The 14,175-nt window shown below is 38.9% G+C and overlaps 1 protein-coding gene across 19 annotated transcripts in view; it reads right to left on the bottom strand.

Annotated features, from left to right (window-relative positions):
• Positions 1-14,175, bottom strand: part of LMNTD1 (lamin tail domain containing 1) — a 218,799-nt gene that overhangs the window by 36,211 nt on the left and 168,413 nt on the right. The window contains exon 13 of one of the 19 annotated variants that reach the window (XM_078155054.1): positions 6,258-6,275. The exons of the other annotated variants lie outside the window; for them this stretch is intronic. The gene's annotated coding sequence lies outside the window, so the exon portion shown is untranslated. Of the gene's footprint in view, positions 1-6,257; positions 6,276-14,175 lie in introns of those variants that run through there. 19 annotated transcript variants of the gene reach the window in all.

The raw sequence follows: 14,175 nt of genomic DNA, 5'->3' as shown, positions 1-14,175 counted from the left end.
AAGAAGTCTCATTTAAATGGAATTTTTCTTTCTATCTCTTTCGGCTTGGTTTTGTTGGTAATATATAGAAATGCTGATGATTTATGTGGATGTATTTTGTACTCTGCAACTTTTCTAAAGTTATTGATTTTGTCAAGTAGTTTTTTAGTTGATTCCCCAGGATTCTCTAAGTATACCATCATGCCATCTGCAAAGAGTGATAGTTTTGTTTCATTATTACTTATTCTAATTCCTTCAATTTATTTTTCTTCTTTTATTGCTAAAGCTAATATTTCTAGTACAATCTTGAATAATAGTGGTGATAATGGGCACGCTTATTTCACTCTTGATCTTATCAAGGCTTCTAGCTTATCCCCATTACAGATAACACTTGCTGATGGTTTTAGATAAATACTATTTATCATTTTAAGGAAAGTTCCATTTGTATTTTGTCAACAGCTTTTGAAGAAAGTGATTTAGCAGTGACTTTGCAGACACTACTCTCTGGCACTCTAATACAGGTGGTCATGAGTTTAGATGAACAGTGTCTTTCTCCCAAGAAGTCAGGAAGCCTGAGGATCACATGGGACTATGAGTCACCAGCTGCTTTAGGGAATCTAGGGAGACAACAGCTTCCTGGGGGCATAACAGTTACCTAATGAATTTCCTTAATTATTTATCTTGTATTACATTTCCTCTTCCATTTTGTGGCCCAAATCCTTGAGACAGCTATCTATGATAGGTGCTTTCACTTCTTTCTTTTTTCTCACTCTGTTTTTAATTTTTTGCAGTCTTGATTTTAAGCTTCAACTGAAATAACTCTCTCCAAAGTTACTAATAATTTCTAAATTACCAAATCTAATGGGCTTGGGGCAGCTAGGTGGCACAGTGGATAGAGCATCGGCCCTGAGGTCAGGAGGACCTGAGTTCAAATCTGGCCTCAGACCAAAAACTTGACACTTACTAGCTGTGTGACCCTGGGCAAGTCACTTAACCCCAATTGCCTAAAAAAACCCCAAAAACTAATGGGCTTTTATCAAATCTCAGTCTTCTTGTCCTCAGTACAACATTTAACACTACTGATCATCCTCTTCTCCTTGTTACTCTCTTCTCTCTTGGTTTTCATGACATTGGTTCACCTTCTACCTATTTGATCACTTCTCTACTACCTTTGCTGGACCTGCATCTTTGCCTATTACATATGGAGTTCTGGGTCCCCTTCTCTTCTCCTTTTATACTACTTCACTTGGTGATCTCATCAATTTCCATGGTTTCAAAGATCATCTCTATGCAGATGATTCTCAGATTTATTTGACTAGCTATAACTTCTCTGTTGACCTCCAATCTTGCATCTCCAATTGATTTTAGATTGAATTGGATGTCCTGTAGAAATCTTAAGCTCAGCATGTCTAAAATTGAACTCATTACCTTTCCCTTTAAATCCGCCCCTCTTCCTAACTTTTCTATAACTGTCAGGGGCATCATCATCTTCCCACTCACCTGAGCTAGCAACCTAGGTATCATCCTTGGCTCCTCGCTGTCCTATATCCTCTCACCTCCTATAATCAACCCTTTGCCAAGGCCTGTTATTTTTACCTTATCAACATCTCTAGTATAGAACCATTTCTTTCCTCGGACACTGTAAGCACCCTGGTGCACCCTTATCATCTTATGCCTAGACTATGGCAATGTCCTACTTCTTGGTCTCCCTACCTCAATTCTCTATCCATTCCCTTCCATTCTCCACTCATCTATTGAATTGATCTTCCTAAAATACGTAAAAGCACATAACCTCATTTAATAAACTCCAATGACTCCCCTTTATCTCCAGGATCAAATGTCAAATCCTCTGTTTGGCTTTCAAAGCCCTTCATTGCCTGCTACTTCCTATTTTTCTAGTCTTCTTACACTTGACCCTGCTCCCTGTATGCTACAATCCACTGACACAGGACTCTTGCTCTTTCTCAAACACATTCTATCTCCTGAAAGTATTTTCACTGGCTATTCTTCACGCCAGAGCTCTCTCCCTCTTCATTTTTACCTCTTCATTTTCCTGGCTTCCTTCAAGCCTCAGCCAAAATGACATCTTTTATGTAAGAAGCCTTTGCCAGGTCTTTACAATCTCAGTACCTTAACTCTAAGATTACTCCCAATTTATCACCCACACACCTTAATTATTTTTTTGCATGTCATCTCCCCCATTTGTCTGTGAGTTCCTTGAGAGTGGGGAATTATTTATTTAAAAAAATTTTTTTTTTCCTTTCTTGGTATACCCAGTAGTGAACAGAGTGCCTGGCACTGAGTAGATGCTTAATAAATGCTTTTTTTAACTTTTTAAAAATATATATATTGAAAAGTCAATAAGCATTTATTAAGCATCTACTCATTATATATATGTATGTATATATATATATATATATATATGTAATATTAGACTTTTCACTCTATACAAAAGAGGCAAGTGAGTTTTTGTCTTACCATTTTAGGCTTTTGTTTTTGTTTTTGAGAATTTTAATTCTCTTTATTTCTTCTTGCTTTGATGTGTTATAAAAGTCTTTTGTGTTTTTGTCTATAAAACGAGGGATCAAAATCCTCTGGCCTGAAAAGCTTGTTGCAATACATTATCAAATCCTAGACCTTTTAAAGTTGCCCAATCCTTCTTATAGTTGTTCAATTTCAGTTATCTCTCCCCACCTAGTAAAAGTTCTACTGGGTATGTATTTAGTGTTTAATATAAGATGAATTAAAATTGCGTTTTGGAATTCTAAGGTGGGGTAGGAGGGATTTCATGGCATCTTTTAATAATAGCAGACACCTTGGGGTGTTAGAAAACAGGGCGGGGAAGTACTGCAATATGCTATTTTAAGCCTCCTGTACCTTATGCTATTCTTTTGGAAAGGGAGTGCTGGGGCCCCGAAGAGACAGAACAATAGATCTGTTTCTTTCAGATACTGTCTGGAGCTTTAGAGGCAGAGAACTTTATACCATTTTATAATTAACTGTGAACCTCTTGCCCATCTGGTTTTTGTAAGAATCTAAGCAAGGAGAGAGGCAAGGCAAACATGTTATGGCCCCTCTCCTCCACATCATACCACACAGGAGCTCTTGATTTTATTAAATCCCTGGGGGTGTATCTTAGTCCCAACCAGAATCACAGCAAGTCCCAGACCTTGACCTGCCTGTTGCCTTGTTCTTCCACTGCCATCCTTTCTTCCACCTGGGTTCATCTTCTCTGATCTATCACTCTTCTATTCTCTGATGCTGCCACCATTTTGGTGGTTCTCATCAATAGTCTGCTGGTTGGTCTTCTGCCTCAGGTTACTCCACTCTCTCTTTCACTCAGTTATGATTTCTTAAATTGCCAAACTGATCACATCACACTCCTACCCCCATTCAATCAACTCCAGTGCCTTCCTATTGCTTCCAAGATCAAATATAAAACCCTCAGGTTGGCTTTTAAAGTCCTTCATAACATGTCCCCTTCCTACCTTTCCAGGTTTTTTTTTTTACTAACATTTACAGCCCTCCCCAAACAGACTCTGTGATCCAGGGGCACTGTGATCCTCCTGGCTTTGCATACACAACCCTTCATCTCTATACTCTGGGCATTTCCCCCCACATTTGGAACTCTCCACCTCCTCATCTTTACCTCCAGGCTTCCTGCAAGTCTCAGCTGAAGCGTCACTTTCTGCATGAAGCCTTTGCCAGTTTTCCTTAATCTTGTGCCTTCCACTTGCTATTATTTCCCATTTGCCCTGAAAATATCCTGTTTGTACATAGTTGTTTGCATGTTGTCTCTCCCCTTAGATTATGAGCTCCTTGAGAACAGTGACTGGGTTTTTGGCCTTTCTTTGTTTCCCTAGCACTTAGGTACAGAACAATAACTGGTACATAGTAGGAGCCTAATAAACTTTAATTGACTGACTCACTCTTCATTTAGATCTGTTGTAGAAAGAGAGATAAGTTTAAGTTTCTACTCCTTTCTTACTGTCTTGGAAATGAGTATACAAGACCCTTCCCATCATTATGGCTTAATTTCTTCATCTGTAAAATAAAGGGGTTATAAATAAGGGGTATAGCTAAGGTCCCATTTCGAGTCTATGCTCCTCAGGTTTAAAAGCTATTTTTAAAGAGTTTGTTACTGCCAAGAACAACTTAACAATTTTCTTTTTTTGTTTTTGTTTTTTGTTTTTTGCTTAGGCAGTTGGGGTTAAGTGACTTGCCCAGGGTCACACACTAGTAAGTGTTAAGTGTCTAAGGCTGGATTTGAACTCAGGTCCCCCTGACTCCAATGCCAGAGCTCTATTCACTGCAATACCCAGCTGCCCCTTAATTTAACAATTTTCAACCGACATTTATTAAATGTATATTAAGGTAGCTAAGAAAAACTGAGTTCAAATCTGGCTTCAGACACTTACTACCTGTGACTCTGAGTAAATCCTTCACTTCTGCCTGCATCAGTTTTATCAGCTATTAAATGGGAATAATAGTACCACTTATGTTCCAGGGTCACTGTAAGGTTAAGATGAGATAATATTTGTAAATTCTTAGCACAGAGCCTGGCACATAGTGCTTAATAGTCTCTTCCTTTCCCTTCCCCTTACTCTGTGAATAGCCAACTATACTACAGTAGAGACAGAAAGCTTAGAAAAGTCATAATCCTTGCCACCATAACATTTACAGAGTAGTTGAGGGATAAGATGCATACATAGATAGAATGGAATGGAAAAGCATTTATTAAGTGCTTACCATGTTCCAGGTACTATGTTGGGTGCTGAGAATACAAATAGAAAAAGGAAACTCACATTCTAACTGGGAATGAGGTGACACCTCAGCTGCAGGGTAGATGGAAAGGCCCCATGGTTCTTGGATGCACTGTTGGGAGGGGGAAATCATGGTGGGATCTAGGCAGAAAGGGCTTGGGATTAGGTGCTGGGGGAATCAGGGAGTCCCAGGGTGGGCTGGTGGCCTTCAAGTTCTGCTACTCTTTGGTGGTCTCTGGGCCCAGGGATGGGGTTGGGGCAGTTTCTAATGGTCTCTGAGCTGGTAGTGTTTTGGGGTGGGGCAATCAGAGGACTTCTGTAGGGTTCCTTAGTGGCCCAGTAGGCTCTCTCCTTCTGCTACACACTATTATGTTCTCTGGTAGGGCTGGAATGGGATGTTTGGGGGATGTTTCTTAGACGCACAGATATATAAGGTACATAATAATACATGATAAATGCACCAAAGAGGTACAAAACAAGGCATTATACAAAGTCTGGGAGCTGAGAGGAAATTCTCTCATCAGCCTCCAAGAAACACCATTATGAAAAGTCTCCAAATCCTAAAAGGAAGAGAAGATTTGGGTAGTCAGTGATGAGTAAGTACTAGCAGAGCTGCTGGATTGTAGCCTCTTTCACTAATCTATGTCTTGGTTTAGTTCTAATATCCAAAGTGAGGCTATAATATAATATATAATATAATATCCTAGGTTGATGTACAAGCCCATGGTATCATCTGCCTTACCAATTTCAAATTCACAGTGCTTTTTCAAAAAAAAGTAACTGTGATGAATATGAATAGCTAAACTTACCAGAGAGACTTTCTCAGGTTTCAGCTTTTCCTCCCAGGCTTCCAGATATCATTCACCTGTCACTGCCTCCCACTCTTGGTTGTAATAGCAGCTCTCTTGGCCTACAAATTCTGATGGAAGAAAAGTTGAGCTAATCTAGCCAAGCATGTGGTTGGGTAAAGACTTAAGGGGAGGGGAGAAATCAGAGGTTTTAGAACTGAAAAGGACCTTAAAGATGATCTAATTCAGCCCTCTCATTTTAGAGCCCAATGATCCAGCCCTATCCCCCTCCTTCAAGGTAAAGTGACTTATCCAATGTCACAGAGGTAGTCATAAACAATAATATAATAGTCAATTAACATTTATTATTTGCCTACTATGTGTCAGGTACTATGCCAAGCATGGAGATACAAAAAGAAGCAAAAGCCAGTCTCTGCCCTCAAGTTGCTTACAATCTAATAGGGGAGACAACATACAAACAAATATATACAAAGTTGTTGTTTCTCCTTCATTCTCCATGACATCAGGAAGATGATGTCATGACTGGGTGTACTGGATTTAAGTGAGGGAGGGCTGTGCAAGGTCACCAACCTCACTTTCCTCTCTGGCGCCATCTGGGTCCAGTGGCAAGATATAAATCAGGACAACTGGAGATGGCCCTGGAAGCAGTGGGAGGTCTTGGTCTTTTTAAGCTGTCTTCCAAGTTCTCACTTTGACTGAGGCAATGCCCATTCAGTGATTAAGACTAGTTAAGAAAAGAGTCAAGGAACGGCCTCTTTTACCTAATTAAAAAAAAAACAGTCTGGGAGGGAAACCATCAAGGTTTCTGGCCAAAACAGAAACAATTATTATTTACATCCACTCTGAACCATCAGGGCCCAAACAATGACTACAAAGTGATGCTTGGGCTGGACAAAGCAAGTATATGGATAAATAGGAAATAATTAACAGAGAAGAAATACTAGAATTAAGAGGGGCTGGGAAGGCTTCCTGTAAAAGGAGGGACTTAAAGGAAGCCAAAGAGGTCAGTAAGTGAGAAAGGGAAGCCTTCCTCAGGCAGAGGGGACAGCCAGAGAAAATGCCCAGAGTCAAGCGATGAAGTGTCTTATTCACAGAATAACCAGAAGGCCAGGCCACTGGATCAGAGAACATGTGTGAGGGAGTAAGGTATAAGGAGACTGGAAAGGTAGGAGGGGGCTAGGTTATGAAGGGCTTTGAAAGCCAAATAGAGCATTTTGTATTTGATCTTGGGGGTAATAGGGAGCCACTGGAATTTGTTGATGTGGGAAGGGGGTGACATCACAAGACTTGTGTTTTAGGGAAATCCCTTTGGTGGCTGAAGGAGGATGGGTTGGAGTGGGGAGAAACTTAAGGCAGACAGATCCACCAGCAGGCTATTACAATAATCAAGACAAGGTGATGAGGACAGTGTCAGAGGAGAGAAGGCAGAATACTGGAGAGATGAAGAAATTGACAGATCCTGGTAAGAGATTGGATGTGGCAGGTGAGAGAGAGTGAGGAGACACCCTGTACAGGGATAGCAGCACCAGGATTCAAACCCATGGCCTTCTGATTTGAAATCTACTGTTTTGTGCCACTATACCAAAATGTATAGATATCCCAAACCACTGAAAGATGTGGTGAGCATTAAAACTACAAGTTTCAGCAACAAGTTAGAAGAACATGTAGGTCAAACCACAGCTCCCCTCAATTCCAAACCTACTCTTGGCTCCACCACCAACCTTCCCCCTGGCCTGAAAGGAGCAGTTATTTGGAGAAAATAACATTTATAGGCACTATGTAAATAATAAATGGGATGACAGCATTTGATAAAGTGGGTATGTCCATTCCTGATTATCTTCTGGAAGCTTTTATAAGTATCATAAAATCATACTCTTCTGGCTTATGGTCTGTAATAAGAGAACATAAAAGCAAGACAAATATTTGTCTTCCCTCCTTGGCATTCACAGGTCTCTTTTTATTCTTTCCTGTCTCCCCTATATAGACATGAAAGGAAACCAGCCAGGGATGTGCTGGAGCCAGCTGGTTAAATTTTCAGCATAAGCATTTATATCTCAGAAATGAGTAAACTAAAAATCAAGGCTTGACATATTATTTAGCTGATTTTCTAGCCTTTAGAAAGTGATGGGAAAAATATGAATAATGCAAATTAAAATTAACAGTATATAAGGTATTCATTCCCTCCCTTCCCCAGCCTCTGCTAAACATTTATCAGCATATTCTTGAAACTAATTCTGTACACCTGGGTGAAAAGTAACCAATTCAATTCAACTCAATAAACATTTATTGGTAAGAAACTGTGCTAAGACTAAAGATACATAGACAAAAACAGTCCCTGCTTCAAGGAGTTTATAATTCTACTGGAAAGATAAGTAACATGTGGTACAGTGGATAGAGCCTTGGGCCTGGAGGCAGGAAGACTCATCTTCCTGAGTTCAAATCTGGCCTCAGACATTTACTAGCTGTGTGACCCTGGGCAAGTCACTTAACTCTGTTTGCCTCAGTTTCCTCATCTGTAAAATAAGCTGGAGAAGTCACAAACCACTCCAGTATCTTTGCCTCCAAAAACCTCCAAATGGGGTCATAAGTTAGACATGACCAAAAATGACTGAACAACAACAAAGCATGTACAAAGCAAATGCGGATTATTTCAGAATGGACAAAATACTCAAAATGTGGAGTTAAGGTGACCTCTGACCTAAGCTTAGAAAGAACCTGAGGGTTCTAGAAGATAGAAGTGAAGGAGTGCATTCCAGGCATAGGAGACCACCTCTTCAAGGGCAGAGGTGAAAGTATGTCCTATAGACTGGAAGGCCAGTTTGCCTAGAACATTATAAAGAAGAGTTATATGAAATAAAATTGGAAAGGTAGGCGAGAACCAGTTTGTGGCTGGCTTTAAATGTCAGGCTGAAGAGGATGAATTTCATCCTATAGGTGGTAGGGAATCATTGAAGATTATAGGAGAGGGGAATGATGTAACTAGGCCTGTGTTTTTGAAATATGACTTTGACAACTGCATGGAGAATGTATTGGAACCAATGAAATCTAGTTTCCTTTGGAGCATTTCTATTCTTTGCTATAAACATTTTGTTTCACTAGCTGTCCGTTCTGGAAGTTGTTTTAGCCATGTATGATGACATCATGGCAGATGTTTCAAATCCTACTATTGTTCAAAGCTGAATGAAAGTGAATGAGAGAAAAGAAGGAAATTTCTGAATGACTCATTTAGAAACCATCTTATTTTAGTTCCAAATCTAAGATTCTTGCATACATTTAATGTCTTGCTCTATTTAGCATTTCAGAAACTTCTTTGACAGTTGAATCTGCATGTAATATCTCACTGAAAGACTCGTGTTACTTGGTTTTGCTTTGCTCTCCAGCTCAGGAGTCTTTGTATCTCTTTAGTGTTAACATTTAATTTTTTTCCCCTATGACTGTTTAAAATGTTTAGCAATGTGTTGCATAGGGGATAGGGCATGAATCTTGGAGTCAGAAAATTCTGAATTCAAATCCCACCTCAGACATCTACTTGCTATGTGATCCTGGTGATAATAATAAAAAATAAATAATGATAATAAAATGAAAAATAAATATATAAAATAAATAAAAAGAAAATCAAAAAGAAAATAACAACAACAATAATAATAATAATAAGCACCACTTATATAGCACTTTAAGGTTTGCAAAGCACTTTATATAAGCATTATCCAATTTGATTACAATATGAGCTAATTTGATCACAATAGTTCCAGGATGTAGCTGCTCATGTGCAATCATTTCCACTTTACAGATAAGGAAACTGAGGCAGGAAGAGTTTTTTTTTTTAAGTGACTTGCCCAGAATCACACAACCAGTTAAGTATTTTAGGCTGAATTTGAACTTAGATGTCTCTGATTTTCCATCCAGGGCTTTGTCCACTGTTGTTGTTGTTTGGTTCTTTCAGTTGTGTCCGAGTCTTCATGATCCCATTTGGGGTTTTCTTGGCCAAAGATACTGGAGTGGTTTGCCATTTCCTTCTCCAGCTTTTTTTACAAATGAGGAAACTGAGGCAAAGAGGGTTAAGTGACTTGCCCAGGGTCACACAGCTAGGCAATGTCTGAGGCCAGATTTGAACTTAGGAAGATGTCTTCTTGATTCCAAGCCCAGTGCTCTATCCACTGCACCACCTAGCTGCCTATTTGTCTGCTGTGCCGCCTAGCTGTTTTATAACCTCTCTATAAAATTAGGGTTGGACCTGATGGCAGCTAAAGTACTTTCCAGTTCTAAATCTGTGATCCTATGAGCACAAAGAGCTCCTTTCAGTTTTCTGGTGTTATGACAATTCACATTATTTGGCTGACTTACTGAATAGGAATTAGGAATCACAATGGATTGAGGATTGGACCTGGAGTTTGAATGCTATACAAAGGTCCCAGGACCTTTGTCTGGAGGTGACCCTGGCTTTTCAAAGGTTATGCCAGTGGACTGCAAGCCCTGGCATGTCCTTCCCAGCTGGAAAGACATTGAGTATGGGGTTGGTTCAAAGATCAGCCCAGTCAAGTTCACCACTTCATCACCAGGGCTGTTGAAGGGGATGGATATTCTGGTCACAGCAACCCTTTACTAGGACAGTTCCAGTTGGTTGTAATGGGATTGTGATTTGAACCAATGGAAGTACACATTGAAAGTCATCCATGTACGTAACATTTGGAATTACTGAAAGAAATATGTAGAATGTAGGTAAAAGCTGGTTATTCCTGTTGACAGTGCCATTATTTTTTATTTTAAAAAAATCAATATGAATAAAAACAAAATGAATGATCTAATCATTACCATGTTTTAGGAAAATTGTTAATTATTTAACTGCTTCTTTTTAACAAAAATCAGGTATTTTAGATAACTCTCATTTTTTTTTTGGCTAGGCCACAGGGTTAAATGACTTGCCTAGGGTCACACAGCTAGTAAATGTCAAGTGTCTGAGGCCAGATTTGAACTCAGGTCCTCCTGACTTCAGGGTAGATGTTCTGTCTACTGTGCCACCCAGCTGCCCCATATGGTCCCTCACTTTGGAGTAAACTTTTCTGTAAACATCCTGGGACATAATTAATGATGCTATGATAATTAATTAAGTGTGTGGCTGTGTAATGAAGGAGATAGATGAGTATCTATTTTGAAGGGTCATTTAAATATTCAAAAACTTGTGTAGTTAATAGTAAAAAGTTGACTTAAAAAATAACATTACTTCCCTTGGTATCCGAATGTATAGAATGTTAATTAAAAGACAAAAGGAATATGAAGAGGCTATTTCATATTCAACTTGTCTCCATTCGAGTCAGCCAACAACACTGCCTGTCTGTGGACCTCAGTTTCCTCATCTGTGAAATGAGGGTGTTGAACTAGATATTCTCAAAGTTCCCTTTTAGATCCAAATATGCAATTATATATTATGAATGGTATATAATGTTATGATGTTAAAACAGTGAGGACTTATTTTTTACAAGGCACAGTGCTACATGTAGTAGAAGAGTATAAGTCCTGGGAAAAGAAAAAAAACAACATGGCCCCTGCCCTGAAACAGGTGCAGTACTGATACTCTCCCACTGTTTCCTTTTATCACAGGGAACAGAAGATAGGATATACGCCTCTCTGCCTCCTTCTTCCCTCCTCCTCCTGCAGCAGGCCCTTACAAAACACCCAGCTGCCCTACTATAGAGAAGTTCAATCCTAATCTAAACACCTAAACAGCATTATAGCTCACATTTATATGGCACTTTGAGATTTACCTCACGTTCCTCCCAAAACTATAAGAAGAATACTTTTTCCCTTCAGGGAAACCCTTAGAAAACATTTATAAAAAAAAGTTATTTTCCTTTAGAGAAATACAGGCTTCTTAAAATGTGAAATTCTAAAGGGAAAGAAAAAAATCATTTTATTACAATAAAATCACTGCTATTATTTATTGGTGACTTTTTAATCTACATACCTTTTTATCTATTACAAAAATATTTCCTTACTGCAATTGAGAAGTAAATAGTATATTTATTTTCATTTTACAGATGAGGGGATTCAGGCTCAGAAAATGAAGGGACCTGACCATCCAAGGTTTTACTGATAGGGAATATGAAAGGTAAGATTTAAACTTGTGGTCTTCTGGGCCAAGTCTAATGCTGTTTCCATTGTATCAAGCTACATCAGCATACTCTGTTTTTTCTTTTTTGTAAAGCAATTAGGGTTAAGTGGACTTGTCCAGAGTCATACAGCTACTGAGTGTTATGTGTCCGAGGCCAGATTTGAACTCAAGTCCTCCTGACTCCAGGACTGGTGCTCTATCCACTGTGCCATCTAGCTGCCCCCCAGGTTCTTTTAATTAGGGTCACAGGATTTAGAGACAGAAGGGTTTTGGATTAGATGATTTCTTATTTTTTCCCAGTAAGGCAAATGGAGCCCAAGAAGGTTGTGAGATTTGCCCAAAGTCCCACAGCTTGTAGTAGTAGTAGTAGTGCTAGTAGTACTACTACTAGTAGTAGTAGTAGAAGAAGATGAAGAAGATGAAAAAGATGAAGAAGAAGACTCAGGATTCAAACTCAGAACCTCTGGTTCCAAATTCAATGTTTCAGTATCCTTTCCAGTTCCAAATCTTTTCTAATGCAGATAGACCTTAGGATAGAAAAACTCTAATTTCTTTTTCAATGGTATTATAAAATTGGGGACTCATTTGGTATTCATGGTTTGATCCCTGTAGGATAAAAATATTTTTACCTTATTTTTCCCCTTTCTTGCTACCCTCACCCCACACTAACAACAGTTTCCAGAATGGTACTTAAGTTGGTGTTACCCAGTTCTAGTTTCAAATGGGTTAGTAATAAACTGTCTAAAAACAGTAGCTGAGAAAGAAGCTAAAATTTCCTTGCTAGCTATAGAGGCTATTGGGTTTGGTTTATTTTTTTTTAAGAGATAGTATAGCATCAAGATGGCCCAATTTGCTGATGGGCAGTTCAGTTCTCAAATAGGCTAACACTGTCTGTCACTTCACCAGAATTACCACTATGTCTGGCCTGCCAGAGGTGATATTCTCTTTATCTGTTCTCTCCCTAAAAGCTTCTGACTCAGTCCATCATTCTTTTTTTGTAGGAACACATCTCCAATTTTATAACATGAGGTAATGGAAAATTGGGATATGGTGCACAAACAACTTTTTAGACAGAAATAATAAAATAAAGGGGAGAGCTCATCTTCTTGAGTTCAAATCTGATCTCAGACACTAGCTGTGTGACCCTGAGCAAGTCACTTAACCCTGTTTGCCTCAGTTCCTCATCTGTAAAATGAGCTGGGGAAGGAAATGGCAAATCACTCCAGTGTCTTTGTCAAGAAAACCCCAAATGGGGTCACAAAGAGTTGGCTGTGACTGAAATGACTCAACAATGAAAAACAAAACTATCCTGTACACTGGTACTGAACCTACAGATTGGTTATTTTTAGGAAAGGTACATCAAAATTCCCTTATGGGTGCTTGGAAAATTCCCTTTGCCTTGGAACAAGGGAACAAGCATTTATTAAGTGCCTACTGGTGCCAGACACTGTGGTAAGTGCTTTATAAATATTATCTTGTTTGATTTGCAAAACAATCCTGAGATAAGTGATATTATTCCTATTTTACAGTTGAGGAAATGGAGGGGGGGCAGGTGTTAAACGATTTACCTAGGGTCACACAGCTAGTATCTCAGGCTGGATTTCAACTCAGTTTTTCCTGACTCCAGGCCTTGGATTTTATCTACTGGGCCACTGACCTGCCTCAATTTTCATTCCACAAAGGATTTAATTTGGGTAGGGGTAATACTTTGTATGTGGCTAATTTGGTCATGGAAGACCATTCAGAACATTCTCAAGAAGTAGTCAAACAACTTCCAGGGATAAGGAATTCACTGCTTGCTTGAGGCAGAAGATTTTCTTTATGCCAAGCCAAATCATCTGGTTTTAGTTTACACATAAGGAAGGACCTCTCTGGAGTCCCAGAGAGGTTGCTCCAGGTCACACAGGTATTAAGTAGAAAGGATTCAAACTCAGGTACTCTGACTAAAATGCTCCTTCTACCACATCATGGTGCTGAGGTAGGGCACTTTTCTGGAGGTCAGCTCCTACTTATCACAAAGAATATGTCTTCTTCAATTTGTTATCTAGGAAGCCCCTAAAATGAAAAGCCTCAAATCTCTGAAAACTTCATTAATATATAATGAATTCTGCCCTCACTTGAATAGCATAATAACACCTCGCTAATTTACATCAATTTCATGGAAAGGCTTGTTTCAAAGAAAAATTTTTCTTAAAGAAAACTTGGGTTCTAGGAATTAAATAGTTCTATTTCTTTAAAATTTGCTCTCTAGCCAGAAGTAATTCCTTAGTATAGATTTTTAGGGGAACTGCTTTAACAAGCACATGGTAAGTGTAATTGGATCCTTCTAAAACAGTGAGAGTTTTAGAAAACAGTATGCCTTATTCCAAAATTGTCACTGAATAATGTGTTATATAAATGAATTTTCTGTATAACTGAAGTTTGCCCCTTTAAGCACTGAAATGTATTTTATTCTAGTAATTCATGATAGAGAGGAATGATTTAACAATTGTTAAACACTTAAGTGCAAATCACA

The sequence above is a fragment of the Phascolarctos cinereus genome, unplaced genomic scaffold, assembly GCF_003287225.1.
Source record: "Phascolarctos cinereus isolate Bilbo 61053 unplaced genomic scaffold, phaCin_HiC Scaffold_1;HRSCAF=81, whole genome shotgun sequence".
Classification (NCBI taxonomy): Eukaryota; Metazoa; Chordata; class Mammalia; order Diprotodontia; family Phascolarctidae; genus Phascolarctos; species Phascolarctos cinereus.
This window is presented reverse-complemented; position numbering and strand designations above follow the sequence as displayed.